The sequence below is a fragment of the Mobula hypostoma genome, chromosome 24 (genome assembly GCF_963921235.1).
Source record: "Mobula hypostoma chromosome 24, sMobHyp1.1, whole genome shotgun sequence".
Taxonomy (NCBI): Eukaryota; Metazoa; Chordata; class Chondrichthyes; order Myliobatiformes; family Myliobatidae; genus Mobula; species Mobula hypostoma.
Genome location: NC_086120.1, coordinates 17,178,271 through 17,202,306, shown reverse-complemented (window position 1 = coordinate 17,202,306; position 24,036 = coordinate 17,178,271). Strand labels below are relative to the sequence as shown.

The following is a 24,036-nucleotide window of genomic DNA, read 5'->3' as shown; positions in this document are numbered from 1 at the left end:
ACGCTGGGGTGTCATCTGTTTCCATCAGGGCAGGCAGCTCATCTTCTCCTGACTGCCTGCCTCGATGTCGAAGCTCGAGGTTCATCGTCTGCTGTGGCTGATGTGGAAGGCTTGAAAAACGACAGTATGCTTGACTGCTTCGCCTCGCGCACTTTTCTATCATACAGTTCTTTGTAAGCACTCAGACCATCTTGCAAATATGCCCTAAAACAATGTACCCTTTCAAAATTAAAGTTGTACTTTATCATTGCAGTGAAAATCTCATGCAGTTGCCTCACATTCAGTTCCTGGACGACTTCACTTTCGGTCCGTTTGCTACTGCATTCGGTTTTCATTGTTATCCTTTCCTCTTCCAATTGCATCAGCTCTTCATCTACCAGTTCTTGGTATGAGATGCCAAAACCTCTTCAACATCATCTTCGTCAACTTCCACAAGCCAAACTCACTTCGTCTTTACTTCGTTCGCCACGATCGAAACGCTTAGTTATGTCTAGTTTTACGCTAAGTGTAACACCTTTACGAGCTCTTTTAGGCTTTTCCGATACCTTAGAACTCATCTTGCTAAGGGCCACTCACAGGCACGTGTTTAAGCAATGCCGGCGAGAATGCTGTTCCGAATCCGGGGGAGAGTGGCTGCTCGGGGCGCGCGCTGCTTTTTCTGTGCGCTGCCTTTTTTCGTAACAGTGAAAACACCTTCTATTAGCGAAAACAGGGAACTAATGTAGGTTTTTCGTAACAGTGAGGTTTCATAAAGTGAACGTTCAAAAAGCGGGGGACACCTGTAGTGGCAGAATTAGGCCATTTCGCCCATCAGGTCTGCTCTGCCATTCCATCATGGCTGATCCCAGATCCCACTCAACCTCATACACCTGCCTTCTCGCCATATCCTTTGATGCCCTGACCGATTAGGAAACAATCAACTTCCACCGTAAATATAGGCATGGACTTGGTCTCCACAGCATCTGTGGCAGAGCATTCCACAGATTCACTACTCTCTCTGGCTAAAAGAATTCCTCCTTACCTCTGTTTTAAACAATCACCCCCTCAATTTTGGGCTGTGCCCTCTAGTTCTGGATACTCCCACCATAGGAAACATTCACCCTATCTAGTCCTTTCAATATTCGGTAGGTTTCAATGAGATCCCCACGCATTCTTCAAAATTCCAGTGAGTACAGGTCCAAAGCTGACAAACTCTCCTCATATGTTAACCCTTTCATTCCTGGATTCATCCTTGTGAACCTCCTCTGGACTCTCTCCAATGACAACACATCCTTTCTGAGATATGGGGCCCAAAACTGTTGGCAATACTCCAAGTGCAGCCTGACTAGTGTCTAACAGAGGCTCAGCATTATCTGCTTGCTTTTATATTCTATTCCCCTTCAAATAAATGACAACATTGCATTTGCCTTCTTTACCACAGACTCAACCTGTAAATTAACCTTCTGGGAGTCTTGTACGAGGACTCCCAATTCCCTCTGCACCTCTGATATTTGAATCTTCTCCCCTTTTAGATAACAGTCCACACTATTGTTCCTTTTACAAAAATACATTATCATACATTTCCCAGCACTGTATTTATTCCACCTGCCACTTTTTTTTGCCCATTCTTCTAATTTGTTCAAGTCCTGTTGCAATTGCATTGCTTCCTCAGCACTACCTACCCCTCCACCTATCTTTGTATCATCTGCAAACTTTGCCACAAAGTCATCAATTCCATTATCCAAATTACTGAAAAAAACAATGAGAAAAGCAGTGGTTCCGATACTGACCTGAGGACCACCACTAGTCACTGGCAGCCAACCAGAAAAGGCTCCTTTTATTCCGACACACTGCCTCCTGTCTGTCAGCCATTCCTCTATCCATGTCGGTATATGTCCTGTAACGAACCATGGTCCCTGTACAAATAGTTTTTTTCAGTTGGGCACACGCAGTTAGTGCTTAAGGGAAGGGTGGGTGTTTCAGGGGAGTTAGGTGGAAGTTGGAAGGTGGAAGGTGGACGATGCTGAGGATGTTCTATGAGTCTGTGGTGGCCAGTGTGATCATGTTGTGTGCTGGGGCAGCAGGCTGAGGGTAGCAGACACCAACAGAATCAACAAACTCATTCGTTAAGGCCAGTGATGTTGTGGGGATGGAACTGGACTCTCTCACGGTGGTGTCTGAAAAGAGGATGCTGTCTAAGTTGCATACCATCTTGGTCAATGTCTCCCATCCACTACATAATGTACTGGGTGGGCACAGGAGTACATTCAGCCAGAGACTCATTCCACCGAGATGCAGCACAGAGCGTCATAGGAAGTCATTCCTGCCTGTGGCCATCAAACTTTACAACTCCTCCCTTGCAAGGTCAGACACCCTGAGCCAATAGGCTGGTCCTGGACTTATTTCCTAGCATAATTTACATATTACTATTTAATTATTTATGGTTTTATTACTATTTAATTATTTATGGTGCAACTGTAACAAAAACCAATTTCCCCCGGGATCAATAAAGTATGACTATGACTATGACTATGAGGTTAGCCACAGTTCATGCTGTTGGTCATTATTCACCTGCTCTTGTTGCAACACAGTTCCTTTATGCTGGGTTCGCTCTGGAGACTGAAGCACTGATCTGTTCCAAGGAGCTTACACTTGTGGATGAGACATTGATTGAATTGAATTGACTTCATTACTTACATCCTTCATATACATGAGTAAAAATTTTTTACGTTACATCTCCATCTAAATATGCAATGTGCAATTTATAGTAATTTATAATAAATAGTATGTACAACAGGACGGTCAATATAACAAAGAAATACAGTTGTGTCAGCGTGAATTAATCAGTCTGATGGCCTGGTGGAAGAAACTGTCCCGGAGCCTGTTGGTTCTGGCTTTAACGCTGTGGTACCATTTCCCAGATGGCAGCAGCTGGAACAGTTTGTGGTTGGGGTGACTCGGGTCCCCAGTGATCCTTTGGGTCCTTTTTACACACCTGTCTTTGTAAATGTCCTGAATAGTGGGAAGTTCACATCTACAGATGCGCTGGGCTGTCCGCAGCACTCTCTGCAGAGTCCCATGACTGGGGGAAGTACAGTTCCCGTACCAGACAGTGATGAGGCCAGTCAGGATGCTCTCAATTGTGCCCCTATAGAAAGTTTGGTCAAAGGGCCTGGCTTCACGCTGTATAACTCCATGACACGTTGTGTTCAAGAGCCTGCTGTGTACAATTTGGGCTGAGCCTCTTACAGAAGGTTATATTTCAGAACTATTCATCGGCTATACAATGAATAAGGTGTTATGGAAATGCGTGTGTGTGTGTTGAAATGGTGCAAGGATGGGATTGCAACTATTGATGATGTGCCTTTTGATGATCTTGTGCACTGCTGACAGATGTGGCCGGTCACACAGAGTGGAACAGAGCACAGTTCAAAGTACATTTATTAAAGTATGCATAAATTATACAACCTTCTGCTTACAGCAGCCACAAAATAAGAAACCCAAAAGAACCCATTTGGATCAAAGGACCAACAGCCAATGCGTAGAGAGAGAGAGAAAAACAACGCACATATAATAAAAGCAATCAATAGCATTCAGAGCTAAAGTGAGCCCACAGACACAGACAGCCTGTAGTCCTGTACTTACACCTCAGCGGTTTGTCAAAGAGTGAAGGGCAAAGTACAGGTGCGGGGGGTGGGGGGGGGGAAGGAGAGTGGAACGTGAAGGTGAAAGATGTTGGGAAATAAGTTAAACTCGTATTGTTAATATTCTCCAAACTATCAATGTCCATCTACATGTTAAACAAAGAATTCCCTTTTGGAATCTGTTACATACAATTAATATTTCTCTGATGGAAGGTTTCAGGTTAAATACATGACCAGGCACTTTAACCCTATATCAAAACCTTGCCAGAAGATTAATCAGACCACATAGCCAATGATAAGACCCAGCAACAATTCTAACATCCCTTCCATAGGAATCATGGCAAGATTGCACCTCAATACTGGAAAAGATTAAAAATGGAAATACAAACACAGCATTTTGGGTTTCAAATTAAAATGCATATCTATGAATTATTAGTAATTTTGCATTCAAGACCTAAAGCATTCACCACATTTTTCTGTTATCATTTTCTATCTATTCAATTTAACTGACATGCAAACTGTACGTGTGTAATATTTTTTCTAGGCTTCCCGGTACCTATAAAATATCACCTGTTAGTGACATCACCACGGACAACTTCATGCATAATAAAATTTACGGCACAGCATCTAATAGCAAATGTCAAAAGTAGAGTCTGAAATTGCAATACAAGAAAGCTTATCATTGGGCCAACCAGACATTGTGGTGCTGTTGATCATTCATGAGCTTTTACCCTACACTTGTTAACATTTGTTAACTCTGCCTTGTTAACATTTCCTATTATTCATTTTGCCTGAAGAAAAATGTGGAAAATTTCCTTATATTTAAACAATCCCCCCCTCAAAGGATTGCAACACACGCCTAATTGTGCAGGAACTCAGCAGGCCAGGCAGCATCTATGGAAAAGAGTACAGTTGACGTTTCGGGCCGAGACCCTTCAGCAGGCCTGGAGAAATGATGAGGAGTCAGAGTAAGAAAGTGGGGGGAGGGGAGGAAGAAACACAAGGTGATAGGTGAAACCAGATGGGGAGGAGTGAAATAAAGAGCTGGGAAGTTGATTGATGAAAGAGGGGGTTGGAGAAGGGAGAAATCCCTCAAAAGAAAATTGGCAGGTCAACTTTTTTTAAAAAACCTATTTTCCTGAACTGTGGAACTCAATATCTAAAATTAGAATGGATGCAGATTCAGTTGACACTTTTAAACACCAACTAAAAACCTATTTAATTAACCTTGCTTTCAACTAACATCATTTTGTCTTTTATTTTTCTGTTTGTACTTCATCCCATTGTGAAGTACTTTTGAACTGCAAGTTTCTATAAAAATGTTCTATAAATTAATTATGATTATTATTGTTAAGCATCTACCGGGTCCGTTGGTAACATGATGGAGTGTCATCTGCTCCAGTGTTTAAATGACAATTCAATCTACAGCCTGACAAAACAACTGTGCAGACAAAATTCTCTTGTTTTATTCTCTAAATTTTTTGCATTTAATTTTAGATTTCAGGAGCTCTCAGAGGAGGCAATTTGCTTCTACTTAACCTGCTCAATTACTAACACAATGATATTAATCATCATTATCAAAGCAAATCCTTAAATCACTTGTACTCTATTTCAAAAGGGCTTCCTTTCACAATGCTACAGCTCCAGAGACCCTGATGGCCTTTCTGGCATGTTTTCTTTTCTCCCCACTTTTTCTTTAAATTTACTGTAAATATACACATATATACATATATAAATATATGAAGAAAGTAAAAACAGTGCAAAATGCTTACATTTGCAGTATAATTTTGTCAATATATTCAATAGTGTTACAAATCAAACCATACCACTCGTGTAGCCCCTGAGGCTCTACAAGTTAGGGGCTCTACAATGGGTGGTTAAAACTGCCACCAGTCTACCCACCATCAGGCAGATAGATACAGATACAGAAAAGTGTCGGAAGATCAGCAATGTCATGAAGGATCCCAACCACCCTGCTTATGGACTGTTTGTCCCACTCCCAATTGGGAAGAGGCTACGCAAGCATCCATGCCAGGACCACTCGACTCAGAAACGGTTACTTTCCCCAAGTATTCGGGCAGATCAACACCTCCACCCATTAACCCACATCACCTAGTGTCACTTATATACATACAATCAGTCTGTGTATATAATAGTTACTTGTACATTGTGTTTTATAGAATTGTTTTTACGTTTCTACTTATTCTACTTTTTGCAACATACATCAAAGTTGCTGGTGAACGCAGCAGGCCGAGCAGCATCTATAGGAAGAGGCGCAGTCGACGTTTCAGGCCGAGACCCTTCGTACTTTTTGTTTTGGTTTTGTTGTTGTGTGCTATCTGGTTATTGTGTTTTTTTATGCTGCATTGGATCCAGAGTAAAAATCATTTTGTTCTCCTTTATTCTCCTGTACAATAAACGATCTTGAAATTTAAAATGCAATTTCTTTCTTCTTTAGTGCAGTCAGTGTACTGAAAAAATATCACCAGCATCTTGGTCACGCCCGAGTTATCTGCCTTTGCTCTGTCTGATGCCCAGGTGACTTGTCAAAAACAAACACATGCTCTCACCCAGCAAAGCTGTTTTCACTCTGCGGGCCACACATAGCTTCCCAGATAACGGGGAAAGTCCGCAACAGACTGAAAACTGCCGATCTCAACTTTTGCTTTCTCATAGTCATTTCAGTGCTGCGGCTGGAGTTATGGTCTCAGCCAATAGAGAAAATAGGAGCAAGCTCTAAACACCAGGAGGGAGGAGGAAAAAAAAATCACAAAATAAAGATTGGTGATCAAAGTAATTCAATATATTAGCACATTCACCAAGAAGGATGTGCTCCTGTTTAGTAGCAGACAGGAGAGGCTGAAAAAGTTTACTACTTTCTGTTATGTTTGGGCATTCCCAGCAATTGAGTCCTTAGGCTCAAGGAAATTTGATTTTGGTTGCGTTCTCACCTCCATTATTGACATACTTGAGAATGAATTCTGCTAAGAAAGTGTTTTCCACTACGTATCTGATTGCACCCTCTTCCCTTCAAGCTTTGACCTATGGTATTAGAAACTAGCTTCAGTCACATATTCCTGTCCATAATCCCTAACTTCACTGACAAACATGCACACATTGTTTCAAATCTTTCTGCCTCACCACCACCACCAGCTCAATCATCCCTGAAGCTTCCTCCCAGCTTGTTAAACGCATTTCAGCACAATCAGGTCTTTGGCTCGCTTTCTCCCTCTTATCTGCATTGCTTGTGTTTCAGATTTTACTTTCCATCATCAGTAAAACATCCAGCATTTTGTCTGTAAATTTAAAAAAACTACACATACCAGTAGTAATTTATAGTTCTTATATTGGAAACTCATACCAAGGGAGGTGAGTTGGTAGAGGGCAATGTAAAGAGGAACATTGAGAATGTGGCAGCATTGTTGCCAGAGGCTGCAAGATTGTTGAAAGTTATAAATAAAAATTCCTTTTCCACTGTGTTTTTTTAAGTTACACATTTTGAATTGCTTGTATCAGGGTTAATAATGTAACTTTTTCTGCAAAGGAACAGAAGGCCTATTGAGTTCTGTATGCTGACTGCCTCCAGCTCTCATTGTAACCTTAAATCTAGTCTCCACACTGCATCTCAAAAATAAATCCATGCATCCACCCTGAATTCAACCCTGGAAGGATTTATTTTCACACGGTTTCTTGCAGCTGCAAGACTATCACTGTCTGCTCCAGATTTCAGCATCTGTAATTTCTTGCATCTCCATTATTATTTCTGATAAACTACTGGGCACACCAGTGGCTGTATGAAAATAGGTGGGTCTTTTTGCAGACTAAATAAATATATTTTACTGTTATGGTAAGTATCCATCAAATACAGTGGATTCCAGTTCATTAGACCATTGGTTAATTGGGGTAGCCACTTACTTGGGACAACATTTACAGAACAAAAACAAATCGAGAAAATAGCCGGGCTTCCCTTCATTTATTTGAGACAACACGCCACTTACCTGGGGCAGGAGACCACCGGTGAACATTTTCTAACTAGCATCAATGACATGCATGTCATGTGCCTGTCAGACTCCACACCGTGCTTCGAACAAATAGTTTTTAAATAGCGTCAGTTGGATGTGCTTGTGCTCAGAAAGCAGTGATGTATGTCACTGATAGTTGGAGAGAAATATGCTGGAAGGCAATTCAGAACTGTTTTGCTCACTGCGATTTCAAGCGTTTAGACTTGGAAGTGCCAGAAATGGCTGAGTGAAAGTGAAAGAATTTCACTACTTCGACAACTTAGGAATCACAATTAATTTGAAAGCATCAATAATCATCTTGAATGTCATTTTTGATCCCCAGTGAACGCTCAGCTCTCACCTGTGGCTCCAAGTAGTAGTTTGCAAGCGACAGCGCGGGCTAAATTAGGTGAGGGTAGCTGGCGGGTCTTATACCCTGGTGAGATAGGACATGCCTGTCCTATCATGTGAAGTCAGTTCCAACAGACTGGCTGGGTGCGACCTACAGTGAGATCCAATGACCAGGAAGGCTCAGCTAAAAGATGAATCTGTATTTTTAAAAAAATATATTTTTAACTATTTTCATGAAACTTTGGCTAATTGGGGCAGCTGCTTAATTGGGCTAAGATGTACTGGTGTGTCCCAATTAACCAGAGTCCACTGTACATACTGTTCCTATTATATCCCTTTTCAGATATTGCACTCATCTCAACAGCCAGAGTACTTTCAAAATGTAGCCATGTGGTATTGTAAAAAAAAATGCAGCAACCACAGTTTCACCAGCGCTAGCTTTCAAAATCAACAACAAGTAGATGACTAGATTAATCATTTTATTGGCAGAGAGCATGTGAAAAGAATTAGTCAAGAAACGGATACCTGTTGTTCCTCAAATTAATGCCAATAATTCTTTATTTGCACCCAGATCTGGAAGTAAAACATATTTGAACTAGTTGGAAGTAACTGATCTTGGAACTCAAGCGGACCCCTCCCTTGGTACTGGGAACAGACACCAGAAGCAAATGGGCTTACCACGGAGAGCAGCTGAATCATCCTCTGGGAATCACCTAAACACCAGAGCACACTGGATGGCTGCATGGGTGCCTCAGCATTATGATAAACTCTCGATTCTTTTTTACTTTGAAGGTAGAAAGGGTCCATGGTTTATCACCTTGTCTAGAAACCGGTGGCTATTGTGGTACAGTGTTCCCACGTTACTACAGTAGAGTATCTGCTTAGATTTGCGTTCAAGATTCCATAATGGAATTTGGATGAGCAAAATCTTCTGACTCAGGGCCAAGTATGCAAATAAATGAACAACTGACACTTACCCAAATAAAGAAAATGCAAGAAAAATGTTTTTACCAAACACAGTCAGTAACTGCACTTTTAGCCATACCGTTTTCCCAGATGGTCCCCTCGATAACGCAACTGCAGAGTGACACTGGATACAGAGACCTAATTAGCCCACATTCGTTTCCTAACTTGCTTGAGTTACTGACGACAATATTTGGGGTCTCAATCACTCTGAGCTGAATCACTGTTTCTAAACCAATGTCCCTGTAATATTGCTACACAGAAGGCAGATATTGGCTGAAGACAGGAAGTAGCTAAGAAGTGATTTCTGTAAAATTGCATAACCCAAAAGGCATCCGCTGAATTATCCAATGATTTTCTGTGGGCAACTTGCTGACATTCACCAGCATGAAAATAAATGTCTATGGGGAGAGATCGTAAAAGGCTCCCAGATTAACAACTGTATGTTCTGAGTATTTTTAGAAAGCCCAGTGCAGTGCATCCCAGAGTGTCTATGTGGATATAAATAGATCACAGGGCACTCATGGGATCATTATACAGTGAAGTTCAGAATATGAGGAAATATGGAAAATTTCCAGATGGGAGTCAAGATAAACAGTTTTTGATGATGACTAACAGGACAAATCAAAAACTTCCCAAAATACTTTGGTTCACTGACCAGACAGGGAAGCAATTCCGGTTTTTAACAAAGGCAAAAGTCAGCTTTGATCCAGGGAAAGTTTAACAATGAAGGGTCTTCAACTTATTCTGTCTCCCTTTCCCCATCTGCTGCCCGACATGCTGAGTGTTTCCAGCATCTCCCATTTTTAGAAGAACAGCAAAGCTCTGAAAAATTACTACATGCAATTATTGATTCCTAGTAATGAGTCGCTGAGTAAATCTAGTTTCTGACGTGGTGCCGAGATGTGAAACTGAAAAGAAGTTTATGTTGGTCTCGACTGGAACAGTTAAAAATAATGCAGCCATCTGTAAGCTTCTACACCCCGGAATAGGATACCAAGATAAAACAAAGCTTCTGGTCCCAATAAGCCATAAATGGCTGCAGTATGCTTGTTGTCCACAGTACCTGATTTGGTCCAACCAAGCAGAGTCCACTGCCAAGAAAGCCCACCAGTGCCTTTACTTCCTGAGAAAACTAAAGAAATTTGGCCTGTCCTCTAAAACCCTCACTAATTTTTATAGATGCTCCATATAATGAGACAGTGTTTCTTATGATTGCACTGCCCCTGAGAAACGCTGTCTCATTCTGCCCTGCAGAGCTGATGCATGGTTAGAATGACAATAAAGTTCTTTGAATCTTGAATCTTGAATCTAGAAAGCATTCTTCTAGGGTGCATCACAACCAGGTATGGAAGTTGGCCTGTCCAAGACCGAAAGTAGCTGCAGAAGATCGTGAACACGGCGCAGCACATCACACAAACTAATCTTCCATCCTTGGACTCACTTTACACCGCACGCTGTCAGAGCAGTGCTGCCAGGATAATCAAGGACATGACCCACCCAGACAACACACTTTTCATCCCTCTTCCCTCCGGGAGAAGGCTCAGGAGCTTGAAGACTCCTACGGCCAGATTTGGGAACAGCTTCTTTTCATCTGTGATAAGACTGCTGAATGGATCCTGACCCAGATCTGGGCTGTACTCTCCAAATATCCAGACCTGCCTCTTGGGTTTTGTTTTGCACTACCTTACTTTCCATTCTTCTATTTTCTATTTATGAGTTATAATTTAAATTTTTAATATTTACTATTGATTTGTAATCCAGGGAGCAGGAAGCACAGAATCAATTATCGCTGTGATGATTGTACGTTCTACTACCAATTGTTTGGCGACAATAAAGTATAAAGTACAAGGTTCATCTCTTATCTAAAGACTGCAGATGTTGGAATCTGGAGCAGCAAACAAAACGTTTGCCGTGCTCAGTGGGTCAGGCAGCATCCGTGGAAGAAAATGAATAGCAGTTCCTTCAGGTCGAGACCTTTCATCTGGACCAGTCACAGATGCTGTCAGACTTGCTGAGTTCTTCCAGCAATTTTTGTTCTACCTGTCTAAAGAACGTCTGGCAACATAAGGTGAATGTTGGGAATATCAGTACAAGTGTCAGGAATTGTAGAAATATAGAAAGATTTTTTCCAGATCAAGATCATGGGACTAACAATCAAACATTTGGTGATTACTCGCAACCTTTTCAACACCTCCAGTTCATTTAGATTCAATACTCCAGGCTACAAATCAAGAATACAGGGGAGTGGCCTCAAAAGTTAGCCCACACCATCTCATGTATTAGAGATTAGCCATTCAGAGCCACCAGACACACATTGAAGGATAAACAAATGAGGAAAACCGCCTTCAAAGCACAACCATAGCTCCCCCGCCCACCTTTGAAATTGATTTCAAAGTCCAATGCAAACAGAGTTTGTGCCAAATTGGATTGAGTCAGAGCAAAATGAAAGAATTCTTTTTGCTAATGAAACTAAATCACTTGGATTGCCAAAGGCATCGCAAATGTCAGACCAAGACAATGGCGTGTCTGTGGCAAACTTAGCACATCTGATATGACAGTAAACACCAATAATAAATGCGCATTGTTGCTGTGGAATATAAATATCTCAACCCTATCACTCCCTTCCCCCACCCCCTCCCGAATGACATTATTAATGTCAGAGATCTGTCCTGAATCTAAGAGCAGATTAGGAATCTAATGTCTGCTATCGCAGTCTTTAAGGTCCAATAAAATTCCAGATCTCATATTTAAGGACATCGAATTAAAGTTGTATATTAGTCATAGAGTGCTCATACTGAAAGCTTCACTCTGCCTTTAACATTCCGGCTCATTAAGGAGATTAATGATGTACAGCGTGACAAATGGCCACTTGATACCCAGCGAGGGCAATGATACCCAGTGTAACACGAGTCGTACGAAAATATGAGTCTCGTGAACCGGAGGTAGAGCTGCTCAGGTGAAACACACACTCCAGGTTTGTTACACGTTACCAGGGAGACCATTTAACTCTCTGCCTCCGGTTTCGTGCTCGGCTGATTGGTGCAGTTGAACACTCCAACGCCTGTTGCACTTATGATTGGCTCAGTCACACGTCACGATAACTTGATGCAGTGAGGACAAATGATCATTAAAATTACAAAAACATTGACATTAAACAGGTTCCACCTCAGGGTAACGCATTTTGTAATATGATTATAAAAAAAAGCAAACATGGATATAATTTGCTTTAAACTTTAATGACAAGAGAAGAATACAATTCTTGGACAGAGAAAGCAGCTGAAATTCTGTGTAAACATGGAGGATGGAAAATACTCAGAACAATCAATCAATCCTTCACAAGTTACGTTATTTTAAGTAGGCTGCAAGAGAGCACGGTAAACCCCCCTCATTCCACATATTTCCAATCCTCTGGTCTGTGGGAGGAGAGACGTCCCAGACTAGGTTACTTCAACAACTCAAACACTGCAACCACAGACTTTGAATCCCTGTAGTTGTATTTTACACACAGTTAAACAATTTGCTTCATTCGTTTATTTTTACCTTTACGTATTAACCAGCCTCTTTGTTGAGCTGAAATCACTGTTTGCTTTACCTGGTTTCCTCAAACCGCGGACGGCCGCAGCGACCAGCCAACTTCTCTCAACTTTTCCCCCCTAAGAAGCTTTCCGCTTCCTCCGGACAGCTTTAAAGGACTAGGTTCCAGCGGGTGATTCACTCGCCTGGTAAACATGCGACGGCCGGCGCAGAGACAGACCGAACCCCTTCTCGGCCGAGTTTGAAACTGGATTCCGGGAGGAAGAAAAGGAGGGAAAAAAGTTTCAAATCTGCGAGGATCTGTCAGGTCCACAGGGCAGAGGGAGGGGAATTATTGACATTTGACTTGACCAATGATGGAGCGAAGTGTGAACCTCAGTAGGCAAGGGCGGGCACTGAGACGGGAGTTGCAGCGCCTACAAACCGATCTACAGTGTTCCCAGTTTATTTTTCTTTCTGGACATTTCCTTTCCCCACCCCTTTCCTACTTCAAGGGCTTCATTCCCTGATGTATCAAGGAAACTCAAACGTCTGGACAAGTATTCAGTGTCTGCCTTTGTGAGCATTTTCTCAATGGATATTACAAAAAGTTCGGCACCGTTCTTTAAAAGGCCTTTCACCTTGTTGGAATTTTCCTGCGTCCCACTCTGCGCCCAGACGATTCCTTTGTCTTTATTTATTTATATCGGTGTGAGAGATACGTGAAGCTTACTGTTTTGTGGAGCGCAGGAATTATAAAGACATCACATCTGTTTCTTATAATCTTTATTGTCGCCAAACAATTGATAGTAGAACGTATAATCATCACAGCGAAATTTGATTCTGCGCTTCCCGCTCCCTGGAGTACAAATATTAAATATTAAAAATATTAGGAATAGTAAAAATTAGTAAATATTAAAATATAATATTTAAAATATTAAAATATTATATTTTGGTAATCCTCTCCATGTCCAGAATTGTTTGTTAAACACTGAAAGTAGCCCGTGTTGTAATTAAACATCCCCCCCCCCCCGTTTTCCACAGAGATCACTCTCGCCTTGACTCCCTTGGCTGCTCATCCCCCGCCGATTCCCCTTCAGACACTAACTCTGTAACTGTGCTAATTGTTACACCTGTCCTTTCACCTCCTCTCAGGAGCCTAAACAGTCCATCCAGAAGAGGCAACACTTCACATGTAAATCCGCCGTGGTCATTTCTGTACTCCTGGTGTGATCTCCTCTTCATCAGTGAGACCAGGTTGAGCACCTTCATTCCATCCATCGTAAATGGTATGGTCTCCCGGTGGCCAGCCATTTTAATTTCACTTTCCATTCCACACTGACGTGTCTGTGCACGGCCTCCTCTATTGTTACGCTGAGGCCAAACACAGATTCAAGGAGCAACATCTTGGTAGGTTTCAAACTGATAGCATCAGTATTGGTTTCTCTATCTTCTGGTTACCACTCCCCTCTGCGCCCCGCCATCTTTGTTTCCCCTTATGCCTCTGGCCTCTTTCCCCTTCTCAGACATCCCACCTTTCCCGGAAGTTCCAGGAGTCTCCCACATATTGATAACGGCTCCCTGGCACCCGCAAATTATATACAATATCCTGGAAATCGATTTTTTTTTGAGAGGGAGAGCGAGAGCGAGCATCCTGATTAGTCTCTCTTTGTGCTAAGTAGACCTATCAGTTTTCTCTGTGGGCGGGCTTTACAGTCGACCTCAAAAATAATGACAGTGTTGCTCCCTGCACTGTTTGCAACAGTGACTTTTCTATTGCCTGAGGTGGGTTAAAGTGTAAAAGACATGTTGAGGTGAGTTTAACAGGTGTCATTCATTTATTAGCATAGCTAACGTTATTTAAACTAGCTGGCTAGCCGCTAAGGAGCTACTCTATTGATGTCCTATGTGATGAGACCAAGCTCCCTGTAGACTTGCTTAAAGTTGTAATAGAATAAAAAAAATGACTTCATGATAATATAATATAAGTACATATTTTAATGTCACATTTTCTGCATATACTCAACTTGGTTTACAGATTAGACAAAATCACTGAACAAAGTATTACATACACCCTTGGAGGTCAACCGGGTGTGGGGGGGTGATATGGGGTTGCAGGGGGTGGGGGTGCTACCTCCCTGAAATGAGTTTTTGCAGGGTGGGATGTCTGTTTTCTGCTCCCACCTTCATCACCTAAATCTTCCTGCCACGGGTTCCCCACCTCCCTCCCTTTACTCGATGGTCTACTGTCCTCTCCTATCAGATTCATTCCTCTTTAACTCTTTGCTTCTTCCATCCTTCACCTCCCAGCTTCTCACCTCATTTCCTTTCTCCTCACCTCCCTGTCTCCACCTTCCCACCTCCCCCCTCATCCAGATTCACCCATCACCTTATACTATCTCTCCACCCTCTGGAACCTTCTGCCCCAGAGGGTGGCTCATAGAACAATGCAGCACACAAACAGGCCCTTAAGTCCACGATGTCATACTGAACTAATTAAGATAATCACACCTACTACCTCTGGCTACATAATGCCCATACACCCCTATCCAGTTGTGTCTGCCTCCACATCAGCCCTGGCACTCACCAATCTCTGTGTAAAAAATGTTTCACCTTGAATGCCCTCCAATAGTGGACATTCTGTTTGTGTTTGTAGCCCAGATATTGAATCTTTTGCTGTTGGACTCCGGCCATATTATTTGCCAAGGGAAATCTCACATGCAATTGTGATTGTTGTGTACATCCCTCCCTCTGCCAACCCGACATTGGCGTGTAACATCATTTACACCGTTCGGCACAGGAGTACATTCAGCCAGAGACTCATTCCACCGGGATGCAGCACTGAGCATCATGGGAAGTCATTCCTGCCTGTGGCCATCAAACTTTGCAGCTCCTCCCTTGGAGGTTCAGACACCCTGGGCCAATGGGCTGGTCCTGGACTTATTTCCATCTGGCATGGTTTACATATTATTATTTGATTGTTTGTGGTTTTGTATTGCTGTGTTTGTATTCTGTTCTTGGTTGGTGCAACTGTAGTGAAACCTAATTTCCCTCGGGATCAATAAAGTATGTCTATCTATCTATCTATCTATTTTGACCTTGGGAAAGATACTGACTGTCTACTCGATCGATGCCTCTCATGATTTTATAAAGTTCAATGAGGTTTCCCCTTTGCCTCCACTGTTGCAGCAAAAACAATTCTAACCTCTCCTTATAGTACATGTCCTCTAATCTAGGCAGCATTCTTATTAGTGGAGGTAAATAAATCTTTGAAATAGCGGGGGATTATGGACCATGGGGATCTGGCACAGAGGGGGATTTGAGATCTGGGATAAGCCAGTCATGATTATGTTCAATGAGGGGCAGGCTTGAAAATTTGGGTTTTCACCTCCTGTTCATATTTTCTTGTGTTCTTATGCATGATAGTGCCTAAAATAATCCACAGAGTTCATGATGCTCAATTAATCAGTGTCTGTCAATTGAAGCACAAGGAGAACAGGTCTCAGAAAATGCAAGAAAATATTAACTCTATTTCACTTGCCACCAATACGGCCTAACCAGCTGAATATTTCCAGCAATTCCTGTTCTAACTGTAAACACTGGAACCCATCATTAATGTACAATACTGGTAACTAGTCAATCAATAAAGCAGTTGATATGAGATAGTTATTTTAATTAATCAAATTTGCATACATTTAGGAGAGAGGACTGGGGTGGGAGGGATCCGTGGTTATGTTGGTTGCTTTCCCAAGGAAGTACGAAGTGTAGATGGAGTCAATGGAGAGGAGAATTTTTAACCATAAACCCCATCACCCAGGAAATACCCTCTTCTTATTGTTACTTCCAGGAAGGAGGTACAGAAACTTGAAGGCACACACAGTGATTCAGGCACGGCTTCTTCCCATCCGCCATCCGATTGGACATTGAACCCATGAACACTATCTCACTTTTTTATTATTTCTGTTTCTACACTATTTTTCAATTAACTATTCAATATGCATGTGTTACTTGCTGCAATCTATTTATTTATTTATTTCTATATCATGTATCGCACAGTGCTGCTGCTAAGTTAACAGATTTCACTACATATGACGATGATATTAAATCTGATTCTCTATCGCATCCCTTTAGCCTTCTCTGCTCTAAAGACAACAACCAATCTCTCCAGTCTAGCTGCCTAACTGTAATTCCTCGTCCATGGAGTCCATTCCAGCAAACCTCTTCTGCACCACCCCCAGAGCCTTGCATCAGTGTCCAAAATTAGAGGCAATGCCAGCAGCTGGGGCTGTACTGGGGTTTCAATTAGATTCAGCATAACTTCCTGGCTTTTGTATTCTTCGTTTCTATTTATAAGTGCAGGAACCTGCTTCCTTTACAGACTGCTCGACCTCTCCTGCTACTATCAAAAACATGTGCGCAGACCACTCCAAGTCTCTTTATCCCTGCATCCAATGCTACCATATCCTTTATTTCTATTGTCTTTCAATATTTTTTCCTGCCAACATGTTTAGGTGTGAACACGAATTGTTTCATGAATCAATTCCTACCAAAATATGTCGATATGAAATAACAGTTACCTAAAGTTCATCTATTTGCGTATGATGGACCAGAGTTTGAGCACACATTGGCGATGAAGGTGTTAAGGGAAATCAGCAATATGGAATTGTGTAACATCTGTGTACAGAGCCCCTGATGTGCTGCAGAGGAGCAACAAGTTAATAAGCATGCGGAGTGGACCGCGAAATGACACAGAGAGGCTTCTGCACGAAACATTGCAGGGAGGATCAGAGCTCACTGCTCAGGTTATGTTGGAATATGCAAAGGTGAAATTAAGTGAGACAGCAAAACCGGGGTGCTGGAGATTTGGACAGCACGGCTGAGTGTGTCAACAGCTGCACAGAGGTTGACTAGTAACAGAGGATGTCACTTGTAACCTTAATTAGGTTTATGTTGGTGTTCTATGATTTCATGGAGGTTTTGAAAGTAGAGCCCAAAATTAACATCTGAAATACTCATTAGTGTTTGCCTTCCATGGGTGTTGACTGATCTGCTTCACATTCCCGGCATGTTCACTTTCTACTTCAGACTGCAAACAGTTAGATGCTTTTACAGGTGGGAATTATTTTCCCAAACTAACACCATCAAAAAGACCATGCAAAGCACTAGAGGAACTCAGCAGGCTAGGTAGCATGTATGGACAGAAATGGACAGTCAATATTTCAGGTCAAGACCTTTCATCTGAACAGTTCATTGAGTCAAGTTGTAGGGTCTTGACTGTATTTCCTGCCTAGATGCTACCTGACTGACTTTATCCAGTACTTTGGGTGTTACACAAAAACACATTGACAGCTCAATCATTTTACTTCCACCTTGTGGTGGGATCTCTCTATGCTTGTTGGATGCTGTGTTCCTCTGCCTAACTACAGTGCCAATAATTCAATAATATTTCATCATGTGAGAAATGACAAGCATTTATGTAAACACAAGTGTGTCATTTCTCTGTTTTCCTGTTCCTTTCTTTCTCAGAGTGGTTGACCTAGAGAACTGAGCACACCCAGTTCATTTGTATCATTCCACAAGGTTAGATCCCGCACTTTTGTTTGTTTAGTTTCACTGAAATATTAAGACCAATTCTACAAAGTGAAGACTGACTGATGAGTCTAATTTCACCTTCTTTTTCATTCCTTTGTGGACTGTGGGCATCGATGATATAATCTCATTTATTGCTTGTCTCTATTTGCTCTTGAGGTGTTGACAAGGTTTTGGTTTCAGATGCTGCTGCTCTTGTGTTAAGACTCTCCAGCAGTTCTGTTGATCACAGAGTTCCAAGATTTTCTTCCAGTTATAATGGGACTACAGTGATACACTTCCAAGTCAGGATAATGAGAGACTTTAGAGGGGAAAGTGCCTGGTGCCCTAGTCCTTCTGACTAGTAAAATGGCATACGTTTGGGAGGTAATATTGAAGTAGATTTGATGAGTAATTGAAATGCATCTTATCATAGGTACACACTGAAGAAAGCTGTGTTAACTGTGTGGAAAAAATACTTACGGGGCTGTAATATTTGATTGTATCTGTATTTATCTGTGAAAGTGGAAATTACTTCAGATCTGTTTTGTCTTGTATCTTGTAGATAATGGGACAGATTTCAGTGAAGGGAGTAAGTCAAATGTGGCAGGACCGTGCTGTTGAGCTGTTCTAGCCGCAGGTTTCATGGTTCTGGTGCAGTGAGGTTTCTGGTCAGCACTGTCTCAGCTGTAAATGATGGGAGATTCAGTGACAGTAATGCCAAAGTGAGGAAGTTTGACTCTCTCTTCTTGAAGATAGCCATTGCCAGCTGCTGAAGGGCAAAATATTGTGACTTGCTACTTAGCAGCTTGTGGCTGAACACTGGCTGGATAGCCTGGGTGTTGCAACAGACTTCAAAGGAGGCTGAGATCATTTACCCACTTCTGGTTTTGTCTTACATTGGGCTCCAATGTCACTGTGGTTAGGAGTCACTGAGGCTCTTCCTCCAGGCTATCCAGCTCCTTTGTGATTGGATGCAATGGGACAATGGAGTTTTAATCTGATGACTCTGTTGCAGGGTTTTTTTTAACATTTCCAGTTAAATGCTGTTTCCAAGAATTAGTATACAAACTTTTTAATACAGGATGTCTCAGTCACAGATTATAGAAATGATCCTTAAAAGTACAAGATTGGCACTTAATTTTAGATATTCCTGGTGCAGCTTCTGCACAGTCCCCCACAGTTCTCTGAACAACTTTTGATTCCCAAACAAGGGAAAATCTGCAGATGCTGGAAATCCAAGAAACACACAAAATGCTGTCTGGCCTGCTGAATTGCTCCAGCATTTTGTGTGTGTTGCTTTTGATTCCCTGATTCGATAGTAACATTACACTGGGGAATATGCAATGCTGATGTAACCCAGATAAGCTAAATTCAAAGGCGCAATGTTAGAAAGCTCCACTAGTGGAGGGACGAAAATGAGATTTACCAAATTAAAAAAGAAGAGAACTTGGGGGAAAAAAACACTATGCGAGAATGAGGCATGGCTGAAGTAGCACGGGAAATCGAGAGAAACTCAGCCAACTATTAGAAACTAAAGATATAAACTGTTAAAAGTGGAATTAGTAGTGAGTATTTCTACCTTACTTGCTTGAAAACCTTACAGTAGAGAGAAGATAGTGATAAAAGATTTTTTGAAGCTACCGCTATAACAAGGCAATCTCGGCAGAGACGAGTGTCCAAGTTCTCTACAGCGTAACCGGGAATTAGTTCCGTTAATCATGCCAAAGGATTTGGTCAGTTTTTTTTTCTGTAATGTATTGTGAATCGACTTTCCATGGATGATCAACTATTTCATCCAATGAACTGAGAAACAAGATGGAGAGCCACCCAAGATCGAAGAACTAGCGTGGGAACTAAGTGTTTAATGACGTAGATGATTTAATGTATAAGCTTATCTTCATTCGAAGGATCTGAATTTGTTTTCTGCAAGAACTGACTATTTTTACAATGACTTTGATACGTTACTGAACAAGATTCACTTTGTTTAAATGTTGCAATGTTGTAGAATTGCTGGGAAAGGAATTAAGCTGTATTTTTCTTGGGGAGGGTGTTGAATTTGAATTTGTAGACATACTGATTGATACTGGAGTTAACCATGATATTTAAGAATAGGAATTCAATTGGTTTTCAAACTAACTTGGTTAAATAAAAAGGAACGGTTAGTCTGTAAAGCTTTAAATAGAAAATAACACTAGATCTAATTAGTTAGAGAAATTGGAGAAATAAAGGTCATTCTAATGAATATCACCAATTCAAACTAAACAGCAATATCAAGCAACACATACAAAATGCTGGTGGAACGCAGCAGGCCAGGCAGCATCTATAGAAAGAAGTACAGTCAGCGTTTCAGGCCGAGACCCTTCATCAGGACGAACTGAAAGAAGAGCTAGTAAGAGATTTGAAAGTGGGAGGGCGAGGGGGAGATCCAAAATGATAGGAGAAGACAGGAGGGGGAGGGATGAAGCTAAGAGCTGTTAAGTTGATTGGCAAAAGGGATACAGGGCTGGAGAAGGGAGAGGATCATGGGAAGGGAGGCCTAGGGAGAAAGAAAGGGGGAGGGGAGCACCAGAGGAAGATGAAGAGCAGGTAAGGAGTTATTGTGAGAGGGACAGAGAGAGAGAAAAAAGGAAAAATAAATAAACAAACAAACAAACAAATAAGGAAGGAAGGAATGGGGTAAGAAGGGGAGGAGGGTCATTAGAGAAGTCAATGTTCACGTCATCAGGTTGGAGGCTACTCAGACGGAATATAAGGTTTTGTTCCTCCATCCTGAGTGTGGCTTCATCTTGACAGTAGAGGAAGCCATGGATAGACATATCAGAAGGGCAATTAGACATGGAATTAAAATTTGTGGCCACTGGGAGATCCTGCTTTCTCTGGCGGACAGAGCGTAGTTGTTCAGTGATACGGTCTTCCAGTCTGTGTCGGGTCTCACCAATATATAGAAGGCCGCACCGGGAGCACCGGACGCCGTATATCACACCAGCCGACTCACAGGTGAAGTGTCACCTCACCTGGAAGGACTGTCTGGGGCCCTGAATGGTGGTGAGGGAGGAAGTGTAAGGGCATGTGTAGCACTTGTTCTGCTTATAAGAATAAATGCCAGGAGGGAGATCGGTGGGAAGAGATTGGGGGAACGAATGGACAAGGGAGTCGTGTAGGGAGCGATCCCTGCGGAAAGCAGAAAGGCGGGGAGGGAAAGATGTGCTTAGTGGTGGGATCCCGTTGGAAGTGGCGGAAGTTACGGAGAATTATATGTTGAACCCGGAGGCCGCTGGGGTGGTAGGTGAGGACAAGGGAAACCCTATTCCTAGTGGGGTGGCGGGAGGATGGGGTGAAAGCAGATGTGCATGAAATGGGAGAGATGCGTTTGATAGCAAAGTTGATGGTGGAGGAAGGGAAGCCCCTTTTTTTAAAAAAGGAAGACATCTCCTTTGTCCTGGAATGAAAGGCCTCATCCTGAGGGCAGATGCAGCGGAGACAGGGGAATTGGGAGAAGGGGATGGCATTTTTGCAAGAGACAGGGTGAGAAGAGGAATAGTCCAGGTAACTGCAAGAGTCCGTTGGCTTATAGTAGACATCAGTAGATAAGCTGTCTCCAGAGATAGAGACAGAGAGATCAGGAAAGGAGAGGGAGGTGTCGGAAATAGACCAAGTAAATTTGAGGGCAGGGTGGAAGTTCGAGGCAAAGTTGATGAAGTCGACGAGCTTAGCATGCATGCAGGAAGCAGTGCCAATGCAGTCGTCGATGTAGCGAAGGAAAAGTGGGGGACGGAAAGTGGGAGCCATGGGCACCCATATAGGTCCCAGCTATGCCTGCCTTTTTGTTGGCTTTGTGGAACAGTCCATGTTCCAAGCCTCTACTGGTATCCGTCCCCCACTTTTCCTACGCTACATCGACGACTGCATTGAACACCTATGCTCTGTGCGCCAGAGAAAGCAGGATCTCCCAGTGGCCACACATTTTAATTCTATGTCCCATTCCCATTCTGATATGTCTATCTATGGCCTCCTCTACTGTCAAGATGAAGCCTCACTCAGGTTGGAAGAACAACACCTTATATTCTGTTTGGGTAGCCTCCAAACTGATGGCATGAACACTGACTTCTCTAACTTCTGGTAATGCCCCACTTCCACTTCTTACCCCATCCCTTATTTATATATGTATTAATTTATTTACCTTTTTTTCTCTCTCTCTTTTCTCTGTCTTTTTTCTCTCTTTGTCTCTCTCACAACTCCTTGCCTACTCTCCACCTTCCTCTGGTGCTCCCCTCCCCCTTTCTTTCTCCCAAGGTCTCCCATCCCATGATCCTCTCCCTTCTCCAGCCTTGTATCCCTTCTGCCAATCAACTTTCCAGCTCTTAGCTTCATCCCTCCCCCTCCCACTTTCGGATCTCTTACTACTTCTTCTTTCAGTTAGTTCTCACGAAAGGTCTCGGCCCAAAATGTCTATTGTACTTCTTCCTATAGATGCTGCCTGGCCTGCTGCATTCCACCAGCATTTTGTGTGTGTTGCTTGAATTTCCAGCATCCGCAGATTTCCTTGTGTTTGTGTTTTTAAACAGGAGTATGTTTTTTCGTTTGATATCTGAGATTTGGAACCTAAAGAGAATGTTGGAATTTTGAATTGTTCTTACTAATGTAAATATCTTGTATATATTATGTTGTTTTATAAACAAAACTTATTACCAGAAGTCTGTGTTTTCTGTTCACTGCCTCCTTCCAATACCTAGAGCTTCTGATGGCTTACTAGCTCCAAGTGTAGTGCAATGTAATCTGATTTTTCTCATAAACAGTGTGGCGACCAGTCACACGAGGTTAAGAGCAGCGCCACACAGGTGTTACACTGAGGTTACAAATTACAGTATAAAACAGTTCTGTTCTGATGTTGATCCACACTTCCTCCAGGTGCCCAATTTGGATGTTTGCCCATTTTGAGTCTGTCCCAGTTAGTACAATGACAGTGCTAGACAATATGAGAAAGGTTCTCATCGTGAGCAGTACGTTTTGACTCTCCGTGGGTTATAGATTATTACTGTGGTGCAGCACAAGCTACTGCCTCACAATTCAATTGACCTGGGTTATGTCCCGGTAGAATTGTCCTTCCTGTGATGGCGTTTCCTCCAGGTGTCCAGTTTCTTCCCACATCCAGTAATGTGCAAGTGGGGAGATTGATTGGTGGATTTGATGGGAATGTGGGAAAAATGTCATTCGTGTAAGATTGATGTAAAATGAGTATTTGCAGGTTGACATAACTCAATGGCCCTGTTTCCTTTCTGTATCCCCCATGACTCCATTAACCTGCTAATTTTGTTGTGGATAGATGCACTTATGATGTGTGGACTGGAAAAAAACAGAAAATGCTGCAAATTTTCTGGAGTCTTCGACCTGAAGCATTAACTCTTTCTCTTTCTACAGATGTTAATTAATATACTAATATTGCTGGCATTTTTGCTTTGTTTTTATTTCAGATTTCCAAACTTTTCTGTTTTTCTCATTTTCAGGAACTTTGCTGTGATCTTCAGATCTGATGTCAAAGCTGATGAGACCTTGATCGTCTCCCATTATTCCTATCATTGGTTTTTGTAGTGGTTTAATCTATCTAATTGGCTTGACAGATTATTTCCAAGAATAGCTAAAAGTTAATCACATTGTGTGTTTTGGAGTCAGCTACAGGCAAATCGCAGTTAGCAGAATTCATTCCCTCACATACATTACTGATTAAAATAGGTTTTTACAATAACCCAGTAGAATCAGTGTTTTCATTATTGATTTTTTTTCCCAGAATGTTTTCTTTCATTAATTTAATTTAATGTTGCAGCTGCCACAGTGGATTTGAACAATTTCCCCTGAATTACATGTCCAAATATGTGGACTATTAAGGTAACAATATAAATACCATACTTCTATTCCTTATCTTTGGCCAGTTATGACAAAATGTAGAGGCAAAAGAAAGTTTCAATTGTGGTTTTATTATAGCTCTGGAAATTATTTAACTCTAATTATTTTGA

At 42.0% G+C, this 24,036-nt stretch overlaps 1 protein-coding gene across 3 annotated transcripts in view; it reads right to left on the bottom strand.

The window, feature by feature from the left end:
* LOC134337283 (tumor necrosis factor alpha-induced protein 8-like protein 1) overlaps window positions 1–12,869 on the bottom strand; it is a 65,838-nt gene extending 52,969 nt beyond the window's left edge. Inside the window, exon 1 of one of the 3 annotated variants that reach the window (XM_063032156.1) lies at window positions 12,482–12,869. The gene's annotated coding sequence lies outside the window, so the exon portion shown is untranslated. The remainder of the gene's footprint in view (window positions 1–12,481) is intronic. The other 2 variants (XM_063032157.1, XM_063032155.1) reach the window with 2 other exon arrangements.
* Between the last annotated feature and the right edge of the window lie 11,167 nt (window positions 12,870–24,036).